We start from the raw sequence: 10,406 nt of genomic DNA on the forward strand, positions 1-10,406 counted from the left end.
TGGGGGAAAATGTTGGTTTCAGGTAATTTAAACCCATTTCAAACAAATGTAGCATGCACTTATTCAAATGGCTGCTGAAGCTTGTTTAATTTAAAACATCACTATATGTGGTAAAAACAGCTACAAAGTCACAAATAAAAAGTGGGACTTGAATCAGTCTGATGTTGGTGTTGGTAAGCCACTTGGCCTGATTTCCTAAAGTGTTGTTTTTAATATAACGCAGGGTTATATGGATTTTTAATCATCAAGTCTATAGAGGACATTTCTGAATTTAAATGTCTGATATAAACTTGAAAACTCAACAGCCTGCATAAATTGATTACCTCTCTACCTGGAGACAGATGCGCTCCTCCACAACATAGAGAAAATGCAGCCACAATATGAGGCTGATTTATTTATTTACTTGAATTATCATTGCTGACATATCAGCAAACACTTACCTGTTTACACATCCCTCACAGTGCATAACTAGCATTCACATTCATATTTCTGGCTAACCAATGAATGGAAGATTGGCATAAGAAAAAACAGAAGGCTCAGGCTACAGACAGTACACATCACATCTCTACAGTCTATGTAACTATTTCTTGACTTGTGAATGGCACATTGCACTTTTTACTTCCACATATGACAACCACCATCTGTAAAGCGTAATGTCTTTCCATTTTCCAAAAAATTCAATTGGACCAGCAGGGTGGGTAAATGTGGTTTTACACAGTAGAATGTAGAAGCCAGCATGTAACCCTGTCACCACCCTTGGAAAGACGTGCAATCCTAAAAACAATTTGGTGCCTTTCCAGCACAACTCTGACACTACTGAGCCTAAAAATGTACAAAATACAATACAAACACACACCACTCTCTGCCATTGTGTATGTGTGCGGGCATGTGAGGGGAAAGCATATCTAATCTTTACTGCTGCTGTCAGCTGTGACCATTATGAGGGAGGTAAATTACACAAAAAGGGAGAGTGTGTAAAAGAAGCCATTAGTTCTTATTAAGTGTTTTCTTTGCATTTACCTCAGTCTGACCAGATGACAGCTCCCTGTGGCTACAGCTTGGATGTTTTCACCCCGTTTGTTTGTTTTTCTGGATAAAGGGTAATACTCGAGCTTTGTTGGAGGAATGCAGAAAAAAACTCCCTTGGCAGGTTTGCTTCTTACTCTATTTCATAGTCTAAACAAAAGAAAGAGAAAACAGTAGAAAGCATCAGCTTTTCAGTTGTGCTTTCAGGTGTGTTAACTACTGTGAACACATTGCACTGAATTACCAAACACTGTCAGCCTGACTGAAGATTCTGTAGAAGTCAACAGTTTTTTAGCAGTTTGTAAACTTTGAGCGATATAATGCAAGATTAAATTTAAAGACCAGTCCCAACTAAAATCTTTGAAAACAACTAAACGTTTTGTTTTTAGTGATGTGCGGTTCGATCCTGAAATATCGATTCCTCCGATACCAATCATTTATGTTCTAGAATCGATTCTCACATTAAAATATCAATATTTTAGTAATCTAGGGTAAATTTGTAGTTTATCATTAACAGGAAAACAGTGGAAAGAAACTATATCATTTGGATTGGCTACATTCAAAGGAACTACTTCCTCTTCTGCCTTTCATAAGAAACTGTGCGAAATACGGCTGTATAAATGTCTCGCAGCCGCTCACAACAATGGCTGAGCGTAATTGGAGTCATGTGCGAACGTATTTTACCTCCACAAACAGCTGAGACGTGGTTTGCGATACATGTGGCAAAAAAGTGAGGTGTTGTGGCCATACTTGCCAACCTTGAGACCTCAGAATTAGGGAGACATTCAAAAGGGCTGTTGGGGTGTGGGGGGTGATAAATACATTTTACAGTGTTTATTTATCGGATAAAATACATTAAATGTCACCGTTTTTATTGGCCGGCCCGGAAACAGCGGGGGTGTCCAAATTCAGAGGCTGCTTCCACCTGAGGACCCGGCCTTCGCGGTCTAAAGAAAGCCGGGTAGTAGGGGAGACCGGGGATAGTTGTAACGTGGGTCAGTTGTAACACTTCCAATTTCTCCAATCAGGGCTAAGTTTCAAATGATGTGACTCATCCTGTGCATGCCCAACTCAGTTCTGCTATCACATGTGAAAAATCAGCACATTTTGTCAAACACAGACAATTTAACATGAAAAAAAGTAATTTGTATGCCAAAAAGTAAGTTTTTCTACTTTATTTCAATTTCTAATAGCATTATCTGCTTTGCAGTTAAACTCATCAAACTTAAATTATGTTATTTGTATGTCTATGGGGATATATTCTGTGTAGGTCTTTAGTGCTAATGTTTTAGCCGTTGGCTGTAATGTTAGCTAGTTCATGGCTATAGGAGTCTGGGTCAGTTGTAACAGCAACAGTCTGGGTTAGTTGTAACAATAATGCAGATGTTACAACTTACCACACTATTACTTTAACTTATATTAAACAAGTTGGGGCAACGACATCAGCAGAGAGAGGTTCACTGGTCGCTTTTGTATATGCGGTTAATGCCATTGGCAACACAATTCCTCCAATGTTTGTGTTCCCCACACATACATTATGCAGACCACTGTGTCAGAGATGGACCAGTAGGAAGTACTGGTAGTGGAAATAAATCAGGATGGATGCAAGAAACAGATTTCCTCGTCTTTCTGAAGCACTTTGCAAACCACACCAAGGTAAGCCATGATAAAAAGTAATGGAATTGCGATGCTGGTGAACAACTACATTTTTTCAGCTTCATTGTTATGTTCAAAATTGGTGCAAGAGTTGTAGGTTATAATGCCCACTGAGCCAATGAGGCCAAACTCAAGGAAGACCAACCAAAATTAATGAAATATTCAGTTGCAGAAAATTCCATAATTTGTCTTTTTTGGGGGGCTGGAATATGTTCAAAAGCTAGATTTCTGCATTCTGTCACACACACACTGCTACATAAATGGCTCTAAGTGCATTCATGTGTTGAATAAACAAAGATTACATGTTAATATTTTGTCAGTACCCTTATTTCATTGTGTTACATTTCACCCCAGGATATGTTACAACTAACCCAGACTATGGGGTTAATTGTAACATTTCACTCTTTGTGTTTGAGGCCATACCATGCAATGGGTAATTGTGCTGCAGAGAAAATAGCTGTACTTGGTTGAGACATAACATTTTAACAACAAAAGTATAGATAACCCCCCCCCCCTCCCAAAATGGTTTGTTCCAGCTCTCCCCTGCTCTGGCTCTAGCCCTTTCTGCCAGAGCGATGGTGGCTGCGACGCAGCTGAGCGGAGGTGTAAGTGCCTGGCTTAAAACAGGACATATTAGCTGCATTTAACCTTCAGTTACTCTTTATATAGTTAGGTAGGAGTCAGACCAGGAAAACATTACACCCAGGTAACCTGCAGTGTTGACATCAAATATGAATGTCTTGTTTTGGTGAGCAGTTTCCTATTCATACAGGAGTGGCACTCAATGTGGTTTTATGCTGTTATAGCCCACCTTCTAGGTCAAATGTGTGGCACATTCAGAGATGTTCTTCTGTGTACCATGGTTGTAATGATTGGTTATTTGTGTTACCTCTTATCATCTTATCAGCTCGAAGTAGTCTTCTCCTCTGACCTCTGACATGCAGACAGTTGCCATTCACTGGATATTTTCAGTTTTCAGACCATTCTCTGTAAACCCTTGAGATAATTGTGTGGATAACTCCCAGCAGATGAGCAGCTTCTGAAATACTCAGACCAGCCCATGTGGCGCCAGCAACCACGGCACGTTTAGTGCCGCCCAAATCGCCTTTCTTCTCCACTCTGATGCCGGGTTAGAACTTCATCTCATACTTCGTCTCCTTTTTACCTAAATATTGATAGCAGGCTTGTCTTGTAGCTTCAATTAGTTGTGTGTCAAAATATTTTTTGTGAATTTTTTACTGTGAAATGCGAAACATCAGTGTTTACATGTTCTGTATAGCAGAATATAAACATCTTTAGGTCCTGAAGAGATTTTTCCAAAATTCTTGCAATTTCAGACCATGGAAGGACCTGGATCACAGAGGATCTTAGGATCTGAGTGTAAGCCAGCAGCAAACTCAGCCTTCAGCACAAGTGTCGCAGCAGTGCATGCTCCGCTCCAAATTTTAGTAAAGTGAGTAAAAGAGACTTGGCAAAGAAAATTGTCACAAACCGAACGGACAACAGAGCAACAGACTGTGAAAGGACAATCCATTGATTCTGAGATAGCTGGTAAATTCTTCAGATTTGATTGATTTACATGACGTGACTCATGTACTGTACTAAATGACTAACTTGCAAGCTGCACAGCTCAGTGATTAAATATCACCAGAGGCTTTCATGGAAATATGAAAGAAAGGGATGGAAAAAGGTGTTTTTGTTTAATGTTTTATCCCTTTGTCTTAATTGTGAAAGGATTTTATCAGAGTAAGCAGTATTAGTTTATCCAACTTGAAATCTTGCTATATTTTTTCAATGAAATATGTGTTTAACATTACACACACAATTATGCCCTATAGGTCCATATTCACAGAATATTACTTCATAAGCACCAATGAAACTTGCAAGCTGCACAGCTCAGTGATTAAATATCACCACAGGCTTTCATATTTCTATCAAAGCCTCTGGTCAACTCTTGAGCCACGATCCAGCAATCGTGGCTCAAGAGTTGGGAGTTCACCTTGTAATCAGAAGGTTGCCGGTTCGAGCCCCGGCTTGGACAGTCTCGGTCGTTGTGTCCTTGGGCAAGACACTTCACCCGTTGACTACTGGTGGTGGTCAGAGGGCCCGGTAGCGCCAGTGTCTGGCAGCCTCGCCTCTGTCAGTGTGCCCCAGGGCAGCTGTGGCTACAATGTAGCTTGCCATCACCAGTGTGTGAATGTGTGGATAACAGGTTGTGTAAAGCGCTTTGGGGTCCTTAGGGACTCATAAAGCGCTATACTAATACAGGCCATTTACCATGAAAATGACCTATTGCTGCTTTAAACACTAATTTAGAAACAAAACTTTTATCATTTGTATGGCAAGCTTGTTTGTTGTCACTCAAGATATTGATTAAATGCTACTGATCCAAGCTTCTATTTGCCTTCCAAAGCAAATGCCTTAAAATAGAACAAAGGAAGTCGAGTTGTAGCTTTTGATTGCTCTTTATGTGTGCCTGTTCATTGATTTATATTGTTTCAAGCTGTGAATGGATCTTAATTGGTGAAAGGTAACTTCATAGTGCAACCAGATAGTTGTCTAGATCAGCGTGAACTAGCTGCCAAATGAGCAGTAAGATCAATGTAAAGGTCCTTGGATCTTCATTTTTAGGGGCTTATTGTTGCTTGTGTGCTGTTGTACACTGTTTTAATTTGAATAGAAATAATCAGTACACTACTGTAAGGGATACACAATTTTTTTTCAACAAGAAGTTCCAACATTGACAAACTGTCCCACTCATCGTCTGTTTAAGCAGGGTGGCACTAATCATAAAGCATGAGGTGTAATATTCCTGCCAATAAGGATGTTTTTGCCTTTGGGGAAGTAAAAAAAAAAATTTCTGGGTCTCACCTGGTGAAGTGAGTTATTGGTATTGATCAGTAGCTCCAGTTATATTAGTTCTTTCTCTGGTGAAGTAAATAACATATCCCCCCCTTTCTCCGGACTACCCGGAGACAACCCACGCAAACACGGGGAGAACATGCAAACTTCACACAGAAAGACCCTGGCCTGATGGTGCAATTGAACTCAGAACCTTAAGCAACAGCGCTAACCACCGTGCCACCTATTTACATTATACTATTTATGCAATAAGCATAAATAAGCAATAAGCAGCCAGTGAACATGGGGAAACATGTTGCTGTAACCACTGTTGCTGTGGATGTTAGTGCATGAATTGGATTCAGACATTAACATATACTAATTTGATATTTTACCATTTCCACCAAGGAAGGACAAAAAATGGGTATTAAAGTGTATTTTGTTTTCAGAAGCTGCGGAGTGGAAAGGGAGGGAAGTGAGGCTCACAAGTACGGGTTAATGAGGTTAAAGAGATGGGAGCTAACGTGTCAAGACATAATGGTCTCTATAGTTTCAAGGTTTCTTGGAAATAAACAAAAAACCCCACAACTTTTTTTTTTTAAATCATTCTTTTTAAGAAATGAACGTGTGTTTCTGAGCTTCCCTTGTGAATAATTTCTAATGAGATTCTCGGCATTTAATAATGTCCAACATTAAAAGTGTCTCAAAGAAAAAAGAAAAGGCAAGACATGCAAAATGGCCACCCATAGCTCAGCAGTTTGTTTTGCAAAGTGACCAGAGGGGGTCCACCCGAAGGGGGGTTTGGGTAATTAGCCACTGGGGCAGCAGCCGAAAGTCACGGTCTCCCTCAAAGCTGTCGTCTGTTGCATGCTGATAACATTGACATGCCCTTCGCTCACGTCACATTGTGCTTCACACGAGACAAAGGCAGGGGAGCACAGAGGAATGAAAACTCTGAGGAAAGGAAGGATGGTGAGGAAGACAGTGATGGATGAAGAGAGGGGTTGACCTTCGCTCATTAGTGACGCGACCTTCCATAATCGATGAGTGGTGCAGTTGGAGGCACGGGCACCCAGCTGACCACACTCTGTCTTCTGATACAGACAGATTATCGGAAAGGGGGGGTGGGGGGCTTGGTGAGAGATTTTGGGTTCCTTTTCTCCATTATTGTGATTGAGACATTTTTTAAATGGTGTAAGTGGCCTATCTGTTGGACATGAAACACAGATAAAAGTTCAACATTTGAACAGGAAACTTTGGGTTATTTGTTGCCAAGAGTAGTCATATGGGGCATGTGATGGCGTTCTTATGGGCTGCTTCACAGCATGATTAAATTGAGCATGAATTATCAATAATCTCTCATTATCATCATCATTATGTGTAAGTTACATCTTCTATGCTGGACTTTACATAACCACAGACTAACCAGAAAGTAGTTGTGCCTGACCTTGGCACACTGAGAATAGTATAGCTGCTTGGCAAAGTACTGTAAATAAATGTGGTCTGATTTGTGACTCTGGTACCGAGTGCTGTTGAATGACGTTGCCAGTAAAGTTGGTTCAAAGCAGCCAGTAAACTGAAGGGACAAAGTTTCACACCATTATCTGAAACGACAGACATTCAGTAATAAAGAAAATAAACACTCCAAAAGGAAAGTTGAACACAAGCAAGGTAAACAAGGTTGACCTTCTCTGAATCTCTTTAGGATTAAAAATTCCTTCCTTTTAATGTTTCCAAATTACAGAAGGCATGACGGCTCGGTCTTCTTAATTCGATCTCAAAAGGTCAATTACTGACCCAAATGTTCTCTGCCATTTTATTGGTATGCCTCAGTTTGGCTTTAAAGTTTTGCTACGGATATTTTTCAAATTGTAAAATTAAATGTCTGAGATTGTCTAAATGCTAGTGTATCAACAGCTATCTAAATATTTGCACAGCACAAGCTTATATTAACGTAGTAAAAACACTCTGGTCAGCATATTTAAAACCTTAAACAGTCCAAACAGTGCTGGTTTGGCCTGTAGCCCAACACTTTGTGATTTTTGTTGTTATAGTGCTGTGGCTGGACCAAAACATGAATATTAGTTACGTCCCAGAACAAAATCCAGTGCCAGGGCTGATGCTGATTGCTACAGTTTGGGAACAGATTATATGGTCATGAACAGAGATGTCTTTTAATATCAGTTTCGGTTCATTTTAAAATTAGATGTTACAACTAACCTGATAATACATTTTTTTGTAGGAAACCTTTATGTAGCTTATGTAGCTGCACGACCTCTTATATTTCCAGTAGTTTTACAGGTATCCACCAGTCGATCCCTGGCCCAATCCACAATTTTGTCCAAATGAGTTATCTCGCAGTCTATTGTCTGCCTGTCTCATACCTATAAATCAACATGGAGGTTAGGAAGCAGAATGGGTACACTCTGACTTGAATTTTTTGGCTTCTAAGCTGCAGTCCTTTGAATACTTTCCAGGAAAGCTTGTCCAATAATGTTCTGTTATACCCAAAAGATTACAGTGTCTCTTCTATTTCTGTAGTAATAAATTGTTCACTCCTTGTACTGTAGTCATAGTCCTAGAAAAAATATACTTTGGTCTATTGATATTCACATTCTACAAATTACTTCTTTTCAAGCATATCTCCAGGTTTACCAGAAAAAGGGTATTTAGGATCTAACAGTCCTGAATTGACGTGTAGGCACAAATTTTTTAAATTGGAATAAAAAAATACACAGTGCTGATTGTGAAAAGGGCTATTTGTAATATATTATTGCCTATTCAGAGCACTATAAAGCATGCTGAGAGGGGACTTGTATTAATGGTACCTCCACTCAGGAATCTTATGATGAAAAAAATAATGAGGCGCCCAAAAACACACTGCTCAGAAATAAAGGGAAGAAAAAAATCAGCTAGTGACCTTGTCACTACTGAGAGCATGATACAGTACCTGCACTTCATTTAAGCATGTAGACATGGTTAGAAGACCTGCTGAAGTTCAAATTGTTCATCAGAATGGAGAAGAAAGGTGATAACAGAGGTCAGAGGAGAATGGCCAGACTACTTCAAGATAATAGGAAGGCGGCAATGCCTTAACCACTTGTTACATCCATGGTATGTAGAAGAGCATCTCTGAATGCACAGCTCATTGAAACCTGAAGCAGTTGGGCTACATCAGCAGCTGATGGGTGGCACGCCAAGTGCCAGTTCTGTCAGCTAGTAACAGGAAACTAAAGCTACAGTTCACACAGTCTGACTAAAATTAGACAATAGAAGATTGGAAAAACGCTGCCTGATCTCGGTCTTGATTTCTGTTGTAACAGTTGCATTGTTGGATCAGAATTTGGTGTAAACAACATGAATGCAAGATCCATCCTGCCTTTAATCAGCAGTTCAGGCTAGTGTTGATGGGCTAATATTGTGCAGGATATTTCCTTGGCACACTTTGGGCCCTTCAGGATTAGCTGAAGATTATTCAAACCACCCCCTACCTTCCTACTTTTGCTGACCATATCTGTCCCTTTATGATTAGAGTGTACCCATCTTTGCTGCTTCCGGCAGGATAATGCACCATTTAACAAGGCTAAAATAATCTCAAAATAATCTCTTTATCATGATAATGAATTCACTGTACTCAAATGGCCTCCACAGTCAGCAGTCATAATCCAATATAGAACCAATATTGCACCTTTTTAGATGTGCAGACAACAAAACTGCAGCAGCTGCAACATGTGATGGTAACATGTCAAAATGGACCAAAATTTATGAGCAATGTTTCCAGCACCTTTTTGAATCTATTCCATGAAGAATGAAGGCAGTTCTGAAAGCCCAACCATTATCATGGCAAAGTGTGTAGCTCAGAAGGTAGCGCAAGTCATCTACTTATCAGAAGGTTGGTGGTTTGATCCCTGGCCAAATATCAAATATACCTGGGCAAGATCCCAACCACAAATTGCTCTCTGATGCATCCATCAAAGTGTAAATGTTAGAAACCACTTAAACATAGAAAAAAGGTGCTTCTATGAATGACTGGGAATGAGCCATGTTGTATAAAGAGTAGAAAACTGAGAGTAAAAAAGAGCTATAAAAGAATCAGTCCATTTAATAGATATGTCAGTCCACTGTGTCCATCCTAAAGGGTGTGTCCCCAAAGCTTGAAATGGACAGTTGACTAGCAAGATGTGAGTGGTGAGTGTATATACCCCTGACAAAAAAGCCATTATAAACTTAAATAATACTCCACTTATGCAGAAATTTGAATGATAATATTCTTATATACCATGATGCTTCCAGAACCTTAAAAACTTCCCAACATAAAATGTTTGTAGTCATACTGTTCAACACAATAAAAAATGCAAAAAATACAATCATTCTTGATTAACGTATATTCAGGTGAGCTGTTTTAAAACCTATGAAAAATAACCCTGTGATGAACGACTGAAGAAATTCCTTGAATCCGAATGACATTTAAGAGGTTTGAGTGCTTTAAGCCTTCAGTCCAAAAATTACTGCTGCCACAACAGATGGGCTCATCATAGCATCAACCGGGGACTATGCAAGTGAGGTGAGGTGAGGTGCAGGGAATATTTTAACATGTACTTGCAGCACAGGACAAGGTTGATCAGACAGTTGAGGTGATACCACGTACAGCTGGTTGGCAGACCTAGAGTCAGATGTTTAGCGATGCTGTGTGTAGTAATGGTAATAAGGTGGGAATTAGATATACTTTTAAATTGCCTTGGAGGATGCCTTCAAGGGATGTCTTCATATGATGTTGTGTGTGGTGTTGGAAATGCTAGTACTGCCACAAACTAACACTTTCTCCAATCAGAAACATTACCTACAGCTGCACACACTGCTCCGATCTGTGTAATGAGCAACTG

The sequence above is a fragment of the Rhamphochromis longiceps genome, linkage group LG2, assembly GCF_057381845.1.
Source record: "Rhamphochromis longiceps isolate RC_006_pf linkage group LG2, R_longiceps_female_GT1.1, whole genome shotgun sequence".
In the NCBI taxonomy this organism is placed as follows: domain Eukaryota; kingdom Metazoa; phylum Chordata; class Actinopteri; order Cichliformes; family Cichlidae; genus Rhamphochromis; species Rhamphochromis longiceps.